The sequence below is a fragment of the Ovis canadensis genome, chromosome 16 (assembly GCF_042477335.2).
Source record: "Ovis canadensis isolate MfBH-ARS-UI-01 breed Bighorn chromosome 16, ARS-UI_OviCan_v2, whole genome shotgun sequence".
NCBI lineage: Eukaryota > Metazoa > Chordata > Mammalia > Artiodactyla > Bovidae > Ovis > Ovis canadensis.
Window position 1 is genome coordinate 1,163,367 of NC_091260.1, and position 12,915 is coordinate 1,176,281.

The following is a 12,915-nucleotide window of genomic DNA, read 5'->3' on the forward strand; positions in this document are numbered from 1 at the left end:
GGTCTGCAGCCCCGCACACCCGGAGGCTGACTCCGTGGGCGCCCAGCAAGTGCATGACAGACGTAGGTTCCCTAGCACTCTCCTCCCCAGCAGAGACATCTGCAAGTGGTTGGGGTCTGATCCTGCCTGTCTGGGTTCCCACCCACAGCACCAACTCAGGGGAAGCAGCCCCTGAGGCAAGACCTGCTGGAGGAGCCCTGCGCCCCCGCCTGATCGGCGAGTGCACAGCCAAGAGGGAAGCGAGCCACCTCGGGGAAAGAGGAGGCAGCCCAGCCCCGTCAAGCTGAAATCCCTGCTTGCCCAGGCCAAGTGTGCCTCCAGTACAGCAGAGTTCCAGCTCTGATCAGAGGCCCGATCTGGCAGAGTTCCTGGCGCGAGGCTTCTCTGCCATGGGCGAGCCTTGCCCAGACTTGCCTTGCTTTTACGCTACCTCCCCAGGAAGGAGCATGCTGCGCAAGGCTGGGAGAAGCCACTGGAGCCTTCCTGGGCTCAGCTCCGCTCCTCCCTTGCCTTTGAACCTAGGCCCCAGGGGTCCTTGGGGATTGCTTAGGGCCTGGTGGATTGCACACTGCCAAGGGCTCCAGCAGTGAGAGCTCTGTGAGAGGGAAGGGAAAGGTAAGTGCAGGAATCCTCGAGCGGTTGCTTGGCAGCCAAGACTCAGCGGCTCACGAAGAGCACCAGGCTCCCAGGGCCCCTGGCTGGGGTCTGCAGCCCCGCACACCTGGAGGCTGACTCCGTGGGCGCCCAGCAAGTGCATGACAGACGTAGATTCCCTAGCACTCTCCTCCCCAGCACAGACATGTGCCGGTGGTTCGGGCCTGATCCTGCAAGTCTGGGTCCCGCCCACAGCCCCAACTCAGGGAAGCAGCCCCTGAGGCAAGACCTGCTGGAGGAGCCCAGCTACCTCGCCTGATTGGCGAGTGCACAGCCAGCAGGGAAGCGAGCCTCCTCGGGGGAAGAGGAGGCTGCCCAGCCCCTTCAGGCTGAAAGCCCTGCTTGCCCGAGCGAAGTGTGCCTCTGCCTGGGCTCCCGCCCCCAGCCCCAGCTCAGGGCAAGCAGCCCCTGAGCCAAGACCTGCAGGAGGGGCAGAGCGCCCCCGCCTGGAAGCCGAGTGAACAGCAGGGGGAGGCGAGCCTCCTCCAGGGAAGAAGAGGCAGCCCAGCCGCGTGTGGCTCTAGCCCTACTTGGCTGGGCCCCAGTGCGCCTCCAGTACGGCAGAGCTCCAGCTCTGCTCAGAGGCCCGATCTGGCATAGTTGCTGGCACGAGGATGCTCTGCTCTGGGCGAGCCTTGCCCAGACTTGGCTCGCTGATAGGCTTCCTGCCCAGGAAGGAGCAGGCTGCACGAGGCTGGGAGATGCCGCTGGCGCCTTCCTGGTGTCAGCTCCGCTCCTGCCTTGCCTTTGCACCTTGGCCCCAGGAGTCCTTGGCAAGGGCTTAGGGGCCGGTGGCTTGCACACTGCCAAGGGCTCCAGCAGTGAGAGCTCTGTGAGAGGGAAGGGAAGGGCAAGTGCAGCGCTCCTCCAGCGGTTCCTTGGCCGACCAGACTCAGCGCCTCACGGAGACCACCAGGCTCCCAGGGCCCCTGGCTGGGGTCTGCAGCCCCTCACACCCGGAGGCTGATTCCGTGGGCGCCCAGCAAGTGCATGACAGACGTAGGTTCCCTAGCACTCTCCTCCCCAGCACAGACATGTGCCGGTGGTTCGGGCCTGATCCTGCGTGTCTGGGTTCCCGCCCACAGCCCCAACTCAGGGGAAGCAGCCCCTGAGGCAAGACCTGCTGGAGGAGCCCTGCTCCCCCGTCTGATTGGCGAGTGCACAGCCAGCAGGGAAGCGAGCCTCCTCGGGGGAAGAGGAGGCAGCCCAGCCCCGTCAAGCTGAAAGCCGTGCTCGCCGGACCAAGTGGGCCTCCAGAACAGCAGAGCTCCAGCTCTGCTCAGAGGCCCGATCTGGCAGAGTTCCTGGCGCAAGGCTTCTCTGCCATGGGCGAGCCTTGCCCAGACTTCCCTTGCTTTTAGGCACCCTCCGCAGGAAGGAGCAGGCTGCGCGAGGCTGGGAGATGCCACTGGCGCATTCCTGGCCTCAGATCCACTCCTGCCTTGCCTTTGCACCTAGGCCCCAGGCTTCCTTGGGGAGTGCTTAGGGGCTTGTGGGTTGCACACTGCCAAGGGCTCCAGCAGTGAGAGCTCTGTCAGACGGAAGTGAAGGAAACCTGCAGGGCTCCTCCAGCGGTTGTTGGCCGCCCAGACTCAGCGCCTCACGAAGAGCACCAGGCTCCCAGGGCCCCTGGCTGGGGTCTGCAGCCGCGCACACCCGGAGGCTGACTCCGTGGGCGCCCAGCAAGTGCATGACAGACGTAGCTTCCCTAGCACTTTCCTCCCCAGCAGAGACATGTGCAGGTGGTTCGGGCTTGTTCCTGCATGTCTGGGTACCCGCCCACAACCCCAACTCAGTGGAAACAGCCCCTGAGTCAAAACCTGCTGGAGGAGCCCTGTGCCCCCGCCTGAACAGCGAGTGTACAGCCAGCAGGGAAGTGAGGCTCCTCGGGGAAGAGGAGGCAGCACAGCTCCATCAAGCTGAAAGCTCTGCTTGCCAGGGTCTACGTGAGCCTCCAGTACAGCAGAGCTCTAGGTCTTCTCAGAAGCCCCATCTGGCAGAGTTCCTGTCGCGAGGCTGCTCTGCCATGGGCGAGACTTGCCCAGACTTGCCTTGCTTTTAGGCACCCTCCCCAGGAAGGAGCAGGCTGCGCGAGGCTGGGAGACGCCACTGGCGCCTTAATGTCCTCAGCTCTGCTCCTGCCTTGCCTTTGCACCTAGGCCCCAGGCGTCCTTGCGGAGGACTTAGGGGCCGGTGACATGCACACTGCCAGGGCTCCAGCAGGGAGAGCTCTGTGAGAGGGAAGGGAAGGGCAAGTGCAGGGATCCTCGAGCGGTTGCTGGGCCGCCCAGACTCATCGCCACACGGAGAGCTCAGGCTCCCAGGGCCCCTGGCTGGGGTCTGCAGCCCCGCACACCTGGAGGCTGACTCCGTGGGCGCCCAGCAAGTGCATGACAGACGTAGGTTCCCTAGCACTCTCCTCCCCAGCACAGACTTGTGAGGGTGGTTGGGGCCTGATCCTGCAAGTCTGGGTCGCGCCCACAGCCCCAACTCAGGGAAGCAGCCCCTGAGGCAAGACCTGCTGGAGGAGCCCTGCTCCCCCGTCTGATTGGCGAGTGCAGAGCCAGCAGGGAAGCGAGCCTCCTCAGGGGAAGCGGAGGCCTCCCAGACCCTTCAAGCTGAAAGCCCTGCTTGCCCGAGCCAAGTGTGCCTCCAGTAGAGCAGGCTCCAGCTCTGCTCAGAGGCCCGATCTGGCAGAGTTCCTGGTGCGAGGCTGCTCTGCCCTGGGCGAGCCTTGCCCATACTTGCCTTGCTTTTAGGCACCCTACCCAGGAAGGGGCATGCTGGGCGAGGCTGGGAGATGCCACTGGCGGCTTCCTGGCCTCAGCTCCGCTCCTGCATTGCCTTTGCACCTAGGCCCCAGGCGTCCTAGGGGAGGGCTTAGGGGCTGGTGGGTTGCACACTGCCACGGGCGCAGGCAGTGAGAGCTCTGTCAGAGGGAAGGGAAGGGCACCTGCAGGGCTCCTCCAGCGGGTGCTTGGCCGCCCAGACTCAGGGCCTCACGAAGAGCACCAGGTTCCCAGGGCCCCTGGCTGGGGTCTGCAGCCCCGCACACCCGGAGGCTGACTCCCTGGGCGCCCAGCAAGTGCATGACAGACGTAGGTTCCCTAGCACTCTCCTCCCCAGCACAGACATGTGCCGGTGGTTCGGGCCTGATCCTGCGTGTCTGGGTTCCCGCCCACAGCCCCAACTCAGGGGAAGCAGCCCCTGAGGCAAGACCTGCTGGAGGAGCCCTGCTCCCCCGTCTGATTGGCGAGTGCACAGCCAGCAGGGAAGCGAGCCTCCTCGGGGGAAGAGGAGGCAGCCCAGCCCCTTCAAGCTGAAAGTCCTCTTGCCCTAGCCAAGTGTGCCTCCAGTACAGCAGAGCTCGAGCTCTGCTCAGAGGCCCGATCTGGCAGAGTTCCTGGCGCAAGGCTTCTCTGCCATGGGCGAGCCTTGCCCAGAATTGCCTCTCTGCTAGGCTTCTTGCGCAGGAAGGAGCAGGCTGCGCGAGGCTGGGAGACACCCCTGGCGCCTTCCTAGCCTCAGCTCCGCTCCTTCCTTGCCTTTGCACCTAGGCCCCAGGCGTCCTTGGGGAGGGCTTAGGGGCCGGGGACATGCACACTGCCAGGGCTCCAGCAGGGAGAGCTCTGTGAGAGGGAATGGAAGGGCAAGTGCAGGGATCCTTCAGCGGTTCCTTTGCCGCCAAGGCTCAGCGCAGCATGGACAGAACCAGGATCCCAGGGCCCCTGGCTGGGGTCTGCAGCCCCGCACACCCGGAGGCTGACTCCCTGGGCGCCCAGCAAGTGCATGACAGACGTAGGTTCCCTAGCACTCTCCTCCCCAGCACAGACATGTGCCGGTGGTTCGGGCCTGATCCTGCGTGTCTGGGTTCCCGCCCACAGCCCCAACTCAGGGGAAGCAGCCCCTGAGGCAAGACCTGCTGGAGGAGCCCTGCTCCCCCGTCTGATTGGCGAGTGCACAGCCAGCAGGGAAGCGAGCCTCCTCGGGGGAAGAGGAGGCAGCCCAGCCCCGTCAAGCTGAAAGCCGTGCTTGCCGGAGCCAAGTGTGCCTCCAGTACAGCAGAGCTCCAGCTCTGCTCAGAGGCCCGATCTGGCAGAGTTCCTGACGCGAGGCTTCTCTGCCATGGGGGAGCCTTGCCCAGACTTGCCTTGCTTTTATGCTCCCTCCTCAGGAAGGAGCCGGCTGCGCGAGGCTGGGAGATGCCACTGGCGCCTTCCTGGCCTCAGCTCCGCTCCTGCCTTGCCTTTGCACCTAGGCCCCAGGCGTCCTAGGGGAGGGCTTAGGGGCTTGTGGGTTGCACACTGCCAAGGGCGCCGGCAGTGAGAGCTCTGTCAGAGGGAAGGGAAGGGCACCTGCAAGGCTCCTCCAGCGGTTGCTTGGCCGCCCAGACTCAGGGCCCCACGGAGAGCACCAGGCTGCCAGGGCCCCTGGCTGGGGTCTGCAGCCCCGCACACCCAGAGGCTGACTCCGTGGGCGCCCAGCAAGTGCATGACAGACGTAGGTTCCCTAGCACTCTCCTGCCCAGCAGAGACATGTGCTGGTGGTTCGGGCCTGATCCTGCGTGTCTGGGGTCCCGCCCACAGCCCCAACTCTGGGAACTCAGCCCCTGAGTCAAAACCTGCTGGAGGAGCCCTGCTCCCCCGTCTGATTGGCGAGTGCACAGCCAGCAGGGAACCGAGCCCCCTCGGGGGAAGAGGAGGCAGCCCAGCCCCGTCAAGCGGAAAGCCCTGCTTGCCCGGAGCCAAGTGAGCCGCCTGTAAGGCAGAGCTCTAGCTCTGCTAAGAGGCCCGATCTGGCAGAGTTCCTGTCGCGAGGCTGCTCTGCCCTGGGCGAGACTTGCCCAGACTTGCCTTGCTTTTAGGCACCCTCCCCAGGAAGGAGCAGGCTGCGCGAGGCTGGGAGATGCCACTGGCGCCTTCCTGGCCTCAGCTCCGCTCCTGCCTTGCCTTTGCACCTAGGCCCCAGGGGTCCTAGGGCAGGGCTTAGGGGTTGGTGGGTTGCACACTGCCAAGGGCGCCGGCAGTGAGAGCTCTGTCAGAGGGAAGGGAAGGGCACCTGCATGGCTCCTCCAGTGGTTGCTTGGCAGCCAAGACTCAGCGCCTCACGAAGAGCACCAGGCTCCCAGGGCCCCTGGCTGGGGTCTGCAGCCCTGCACACCTGGAGGCTGACTCCGTGGGCGCCCAGCAAGTGCATGACAGACGTAGGTTCCCTAGCACTCTCCTCCCCAGCACAGACATGTGCCAGTGGTTGGGGCCTGATCCTGCAAGTCTGGGTCCCGCCCACAGCCCCAACTCAGGGAAGCAGCCCCTGAGGCAAGACCTGCTGGAGGAGCCCTGCTACCCCGCCTGATTGGCGAGTGCACAGCCAGCAGGGAAGCGAGCCTCCTTGGGGGAAGAGGAGGCCGCCCAGCCCCTTCAAGCTGAAAGCCCTGCTTGCCCGAGCCAAGTGTGCCTCCAGTAGAGCAGGCTCCAGCTCTGCTCAGAGGCCCGATCTGGCAGAGTTCCTGGCGCGAGGCTGCTCTGCCCTGGGCGAGCCTTGCCCAGACTTGCCTTGCTTTTAGGCACCCTACCCAGGAAGGAGCCGGCTGCGCGAGGCTGGGAGATGCCACTGGCGCCTTCCTGGCCTCAGCTCCGCTCCTGCTTTTCCTTTGCACCTAGGCCCCAGGCGTCCTGGGCAGGGCTTAGGGTCTGGTGGGTTGCACACTGCCAATGGCCCCGGCAGTGAGAGCTCTGTCAGAGGGTAGGGAAGAGCAAGTGCAGGGCTCCTCCAGCGGTTCCTTTGCCGCCAAGGCTCAGCGCCGCATGGACAGAACCAGGATCCCAGGGCCCCTGGCTGGGGTCTGCAGCCCCGCACACCAGGAGGCTGACTCCCTGGGCGCCCAGCAAGTGCATGACAGACGTAGGTTCCCTAGCACTCTCCTCCCCAGCACAGACATGTGCCGGTGGTTCGGGCCTGATCCTGCGTGTCTGGGTTCCCGCCCACAGCCCCAACTCAGGGGAAGCAGCCCCTGAGGCAAGACCTGCTGGAGGAGCCCTGCTCCCCCGTCTGATTGGCGAGTGCACAGCCAGCAGGGAAGCGAGCCTCCTCGGGGGAAGAGGAGGCAGCCCAGCCCCTTCAAGCTGAAAGTCCTCTTGCCCTAGCCAAGTGTGCCTCCAGTACAGCAGAGCTCGAGCTCTGCTCAGAGGCCCGATCTGGCAGAGTTCCTGGCGCAAGGCTTCTCTGCCATGGGCGAGCCTTGCCCAGAATTGCCTCTCTGCTAGGCTTCTTGCGCAGGAAGGAGCAGGCTGCGCGAGGCTGGGAGACACCCCTGGCGCCTTCCTAGCCTCAGCTCCGCTCCTTCCTTGCCTTTGCACCTAGGCCCCAGGCGTCCTTGGGGAGGGCTTAGGGGCCGGGGACATGCACACTGCCAGGGCTCCAGCAGGGAGAGCTCTGTGAGAGGGAATGGAAGGGCAAGTGCAGGGATCCTTCAGCGGTTCCTTTGCCGCCAAGGCTCAGCGCAGCATGGACAGAACCAGGATCCCAGGGCCCCTGGCTGGGGTCTGCAGCCCCGCACACCCGGAGGCTGACTCCCTGGGCGCCCAGCAAGTGCATGACAGACGTAGGTTCCCTAGCACTCTCCTCCCCAGCACAGACATGTGCCGGTGGTTCGGGCCTGATCCTGCGTGTCTGGGTTCCCGCCCACAGCCCCAACTCAGGGGAAGCAGCCCCTGAGGCAAGACCTGCTGGAGGAGCCCTGCTCCCCCGTCTGATTGGCGAGTGCACAGCCAGCAGGGAAGCGAGCCTCCTAGGGGGAAGAGGAGGCAGCCCAGCCCCGTCAAGCTGAAAGCCGTGCTTGCTGGAGCCTAGTGTGCCTCCAGTACAGCAGAGCTCCAGCTCTGCTCAGAGGCCCTATCTGGCAGAGTTCCTTGCGCGAGGCTTCTCTGCCATGGGCGAGCCTTGCCCAGACTTGCCTTGCTTTTATGCTCCCTCCTCAGGAAGGAGCCGGCTGCGCAAGGCTGGGAGATGCCACTGGCGCCTTCCTGGCCTCAGCTCCGCTCCTGCCTTGCCTTTGGACCTAGGCCCCAGGCTTCCTTGGGGAGTGCTTAGGGGCTTGTGGGTTGCACACTGCCAAGGGCTCCAGCAGTGAGAGCTCTGTCAGAGGGAAGGGAAGGGCACCTGCAAGGCTCCTCCAGCGGTTGCTTGGCCGCCCAGACTCATCGCCACACGGAGAGCACCAGGCTCCCAGGGCCCCTGGCTGGGGTCTGCAGACTCCCACACCGGAGGCTGACTCCGTGGGCGCCCAGCAAGTGCATGACAGACGTAGCTTCCCTAGCACTCTCCTCCCCAGCAGAGACATGTGCAGTTGGTTGGGGACTGATACTGCGTGTCTGGGTTCCCGCCCACAGCCCCAACTCAGGGGAAGCAGCCCATGAGGCAAGACCTGCTGGAGGAGCCCTGCGCTCCCACCTGATCGGCGAGTGCACAGCAAGCAGGCAAGCGAGCCCCTCGGGGGAAGAATAGGCAGCCCAGCCCCGTCAAGCTGAAAGCCCTGCTTGCCTGGAGCTAAGTGAGCCTCCAGTACAGCAGAGCTCGAGCTCTGCTCAGAGGCCCGATCTGGCAGAGTTCCTGGCGCAAGGCTTCTCTGCCATGGGCGAGCCTTGCACAGAATTGCCTCGCTGCTAGGCTTCCTGCCCAGGAAGGAGCAGGCTGCGCGAGGCTGGGAGACGCCACTGGCGCCTTAATGTCCTCAGCTCCGCTCCTGCCTTGCCTTTGCACCTAGGCCCCAGGCGTTCTTGGGGAGGGCTTAGGGGCCGGTGACATGCACACTGCCAGGGCTCCAGCAGGGAGAGCTCTGTGAGAGGGAAGGGAAAGGCAAGTGCAGGGATCCTCGAGCGGTTGCTGGGCCGCCCAGATTCAGCGCCGCACGGAGTGCACAAGGCTTCTAGGGCCCCTGGCTGGGGTCTGCAGCCCCGCACACCCGGAGGCTGACTCTCTGGGCGCCCAGCAGCTGCCTCACACACGTAGATTCCCTAGCGCTCTCCTCCCCAGCAGAGACGTGTGCAGCTGGTTGGGGCCTGCACCTGCGTGCCTGGGCTCCCGCCCCCAGCCCCAGCTCAGGGCAAGCAGCCCCTGAGCCAAGACCTGCAGGAGGCGCAGAGCGCCCCCGCCTGGAAGCCGACTGAACAGCAGGCGGGAGGCGAGCCTCCTTGAGGGAAGAAGAGGCAGCCCAGCCGCGTGCGGCTCTAGCCCTACTTAGCTGGGCCCGAGTGCGCCTCCAGGACGGCAGAGCTCCAGCTCTGCTCAGAGGCCCGATCTGGCATAGTTGCTGGCACGAGGCTGCTCTGCTCTGGGCGCGCCTTGCCCAGACTTGCCTCGCTGCTAGGCTTCCTGCCCAGGAAGGAGCAGGCTGCACGAGGTTGGGAGATGCCACTGGCGCCTTTCTGGCGTCAGCTCCGCTCCTGCCTTGCCTTTGCACCTAGGCCCCAGGCGTCCTAGGGGAGGGCTTAGGGGCCGGTGCCTTGCACACTGCCAAGGGCTCCAGCAGTGAGAACTCTGTCAGACGGATGGGACGGGCACCTGCAGGGCTCCTCCAGCGTTTGCTTGGCCTGCCAGACTCAGCGCCGCACGGAGAGCACCAGGTTCCCAGGGACCCTGGCTGGGGTCTGCAGCCCCGCACACCCGGAGGCTGACTTCGTGGGCGCCAAGCAAGTGCATGACAGACGTAGGTTCCCTAGCACCCTCCTCCCCAGCAGAGACATGTGCAGTTGTTTGGGTACTGATACTGCCTGTCTGGGTTCCAGCCCATAGCCCCAACTCAGTGGAAACAGCCCCCGAGGCAAGACCTGCTGGAGGAGCCCTGTGCCCCAGCCTGATCGGCGAGTGCACAGCCAACAGGGAAGCGAGCCTCCTCGGGGAAGAGGAGGCAGCCCAGCCCCGTGAAGCTGAAAGCCTTGCTTGCCCGGAGCCAAGTGCGCCTCCAGTAAGGCAGAGCCCTAGCTCTGCTCAGAGGACCCATATGGCAGAGTTCCTGGCGCGAGGCTGAACTGTCGTGGGCGAAGCTTGCCCAGACTTGCCTTGACTTTAGACTCCCTCCCCAGGAAGGAGCCGCCTGTGCGAGGCTGGGAGATGCCACTGGCGCCTTCCTGGCCTCAGCTCCGCTCCTGCCTTGCCTTTGCACCTAGGCCCCAGGGGTCCTAGGGGAGGGAGTACGGGCTTGTGGGTTGCACACTGCCAAGGGCGCCGGCAGTGAAAGCTCTGTCAGAGGGAAGGGAAGGGCTAGTGCAGGGCTCCTCCAGCGGTTGCTTGGCCGCCCAGACTAGGTACCGCACGGAGTGCACCAGCCTCCCAGGGCCCCTGGCTGGGGTCTGAAGCCCCGCACACCCGGAGGCTGTCTCCCTGGGCGCCCAGCAGCTGCCTCAAACACGTAGTTTCCCTAGCGCTCTCCTCCCCAGCAGAGACGTGTGCAGCTGGTTGGGGCCTGCCCCTGCGTGCCTGGGCTTCCTCCCACAGCCCCAGCTCAGGTCAAGCAGCCCCTGAGCCAAGACCTGCAGGAGGCGCAGTGCGCCCCCGCCTGGAAGCCGAGTGAACAGCCGGCGGGGAGGCGAGCCTCCTCGAGGGAAGAAGAGGCAGTCGAGCCGCGTGCGGCTCAAGCCCTGCTTGGCTGGAACCGAGCGCGCATCCTGTATGGCAGAGCTCCAGCTCTGCTCAGAGGCTCCATGTGGCAGAGTTGCTGGCGCGAGGCTGCTCTGCCTTGAGCGAGCCTTGCCCAGACTTGCCTTGCTGCTAGGCTTCCTGCCCAGGAAGGAGCAGGGTGCGCGAGGCTGGGATTCGCCCCTGGCGCCTTCCAGGCATCAGCTCCGCTCCTGCCTTGCCTTTGCACCTAGGCCCCAGGCCTCCTTGTGAAGGGCTTAGGGGCCGGTGGCTTGCACACTGCCAAGGGCTCCAGCAGGGAGAGCCCTGTGAGAGGGAAGGGAAGGGCAAGTGCAGGGCTCCTCCAGCGGTTGCTTGGCCGCCCAGACTCAGTACCGCGCGGAGTGCACCAGGCCCCGTGGGCCCCTGGCTGGGGTCTGCAGCCCCGCACACCCGGAGGTTGTCTCCCTGGGTGCCCAGCAGCTGCCTCACACACGTTGCTTCTCTAGCGCTCTCCTCCCCAGCAGAGACGTGTTCAGGTGGTTGGGGCCTGCCCCTGTGTGCCTGGGCTTCCTCCCACAGCCCCAGCTCAGGGCAAGCAGCCCCTGAGACAAGACCTGCAGGAGGCGTAGTGCTCCCCCGCCTGGAAGCCGAGTGAACAGCCAGCGGGTAGGCGAGCCTCCTCGAGGGAAGAAGAGGCAGTCGAGCCGCGTGCGGCTCAAGCCCTGCTTGGCTGGAGCCGAGTGCGCCTCCAGTACGGCAGAGCTCCAGCTCTGCTCAGAGGCCCGATGTGGCCGAGTTGCTGGCGTGAGGCTGCTCTGCTCTGGGCGAGCCTTGCCCAGACTCGCCTCACTGCTAGGCTTCCGGCCCAGGAAGAGGCAGGCTGCGCGAGGCTGGGAGACGCCACTGGCGCCTTCCAGGCATCAGCTCCGCTCCTGCCTTGCCTTTACACCTAGGCCCCAGGCGTCGTTGTGGAGGGCTTAGGGGCCGGTGGCTTGCACACTGCCATGGGCTCAGGCAGGGAGAGCTCTGTGAGAGGGAAGGGAAGGGCAAGTGCAGGGCTCCTCCAGCGGTTGCTTGGCCGCCCAGACTCAGTACCGCACGGAGTGCACCAGCCTCCCAGGTCCCCTGGCTTGGGTCTGCAGTCCCGCACACCCGGAGGCTGTCTCCCTGGGCGCCCAGCAGCTGCCTCACACACGTTGCTTCCCTAGCCCTCTCCTCCCCAGCAGAGACGTGTGCAGCTGTTTGGGGCCTGCCCCTGCGTGCCTGGGCTCCCGCCCACAGCCCCAGCTCAGTGCAAGCAGCCCCTGAACCAAGACCTGCAGGAGGAGCAGAACGCCCCCGCCTGGAAGCCGAGTGAACAGCCGGCGGGGAGGCGAGCCTCCTCTAGGGATGAAGAGGCAGCCAAGCGGCGAATTCTTTTGGGGAGTTGGAAATTATTAGTATAGTGTGTTGGTTAAGAATTATATTGGTGAAGGGTTTTTCATTTGTTGTGTCAATAATTGCCACTAATTCCCTGCTCTGGGTGGGACAAGGCAAGCCCTACTTGGCTGGAGCCGAGTGCGCCTCCAGGACGGCAGAGCTCCAGCTCTTCTCACAGGCCCGATCTGGCAGAGTTGCAGGCGAGAGGCTGCTCTGCCCTGGGCAAGCCTTGCCCAGACTTGCCTCACTGCTAGGCTTCCTGCTCAGGAAGGAGCAGGGTGCTCGAGGCTGGGAGACGCCACTGGCGCCTTCCTGGCCTCAGCTCCGCTTCTTCCTTGCCTTTGCACCTAGGCCCCAGGCGTCCTTGGGGAGGCCTCAGGGGCCGGTGTCGTGCACACTGCCAAGGGTTCCAGCAGGGAGAGCCCTGTCAGAGGGAAGTGAAGTGCCGGGGGCCAGCCTGAGGAATTCCGCCCATGGCAAGTTCATGAGGAAGGAGGCTTGCATACGCAAAGGCGTGATCAATCCTCTGGAAACCCCGTGTTCCCGAGCATCTAACCCCAAAACCAGAGTCTGTTTTATGCTCTCTCCTACACCTCTGGCTTTACGGGGGGCTCTCCCCCATAACCGTTTCTCTCGGAGAAGGAGTAAACGTGCAGCTCCAAGGCAACAAAAATTCCTGGGCGTGATAAGAGTGTTTCAGCATACGGACTCCTCTGAAGGTTATCTAGCCCACCTGTATAGGTTTGTCCGGCTACATGTGATTGTCTGCAGCCTCCTAACCTGAGAGGCACGAGATGTTTTAGACTTATTAATGGCGAATTCTTTTGGGGAGTTGGAAATTATTAGTATAGTGTGTTGGTTAAGAATTATATTGGTGAAGGGTTTTTCATTTGTTGTGTCAATAATTGCCACTAATTCCCTGCTCTGGGTGGGACAAGGATGTCTCAGGTCAAACCTCTCTGCTGACAGACTAGCTTGTGTGAGAGGATTATCCATACTCCTGCCACATGATTGTTTACTACCTCTCAACCATAAACAGCAGAGTTTTGGAGTATTTTGAGAGTCTTAATTAGCATAGGACTTTTTCTTCTTGTTGAGTCAATGATTGCCGCCAGGCCTCCATATCCTTAGGCTCTTGGGAATATATTAATCAATGTATTTGGAGTATAGCAAAGGAAATATAGTAGTTTTTGATGTTAGCAATACTAGACTTTTTGAGTTAACGGA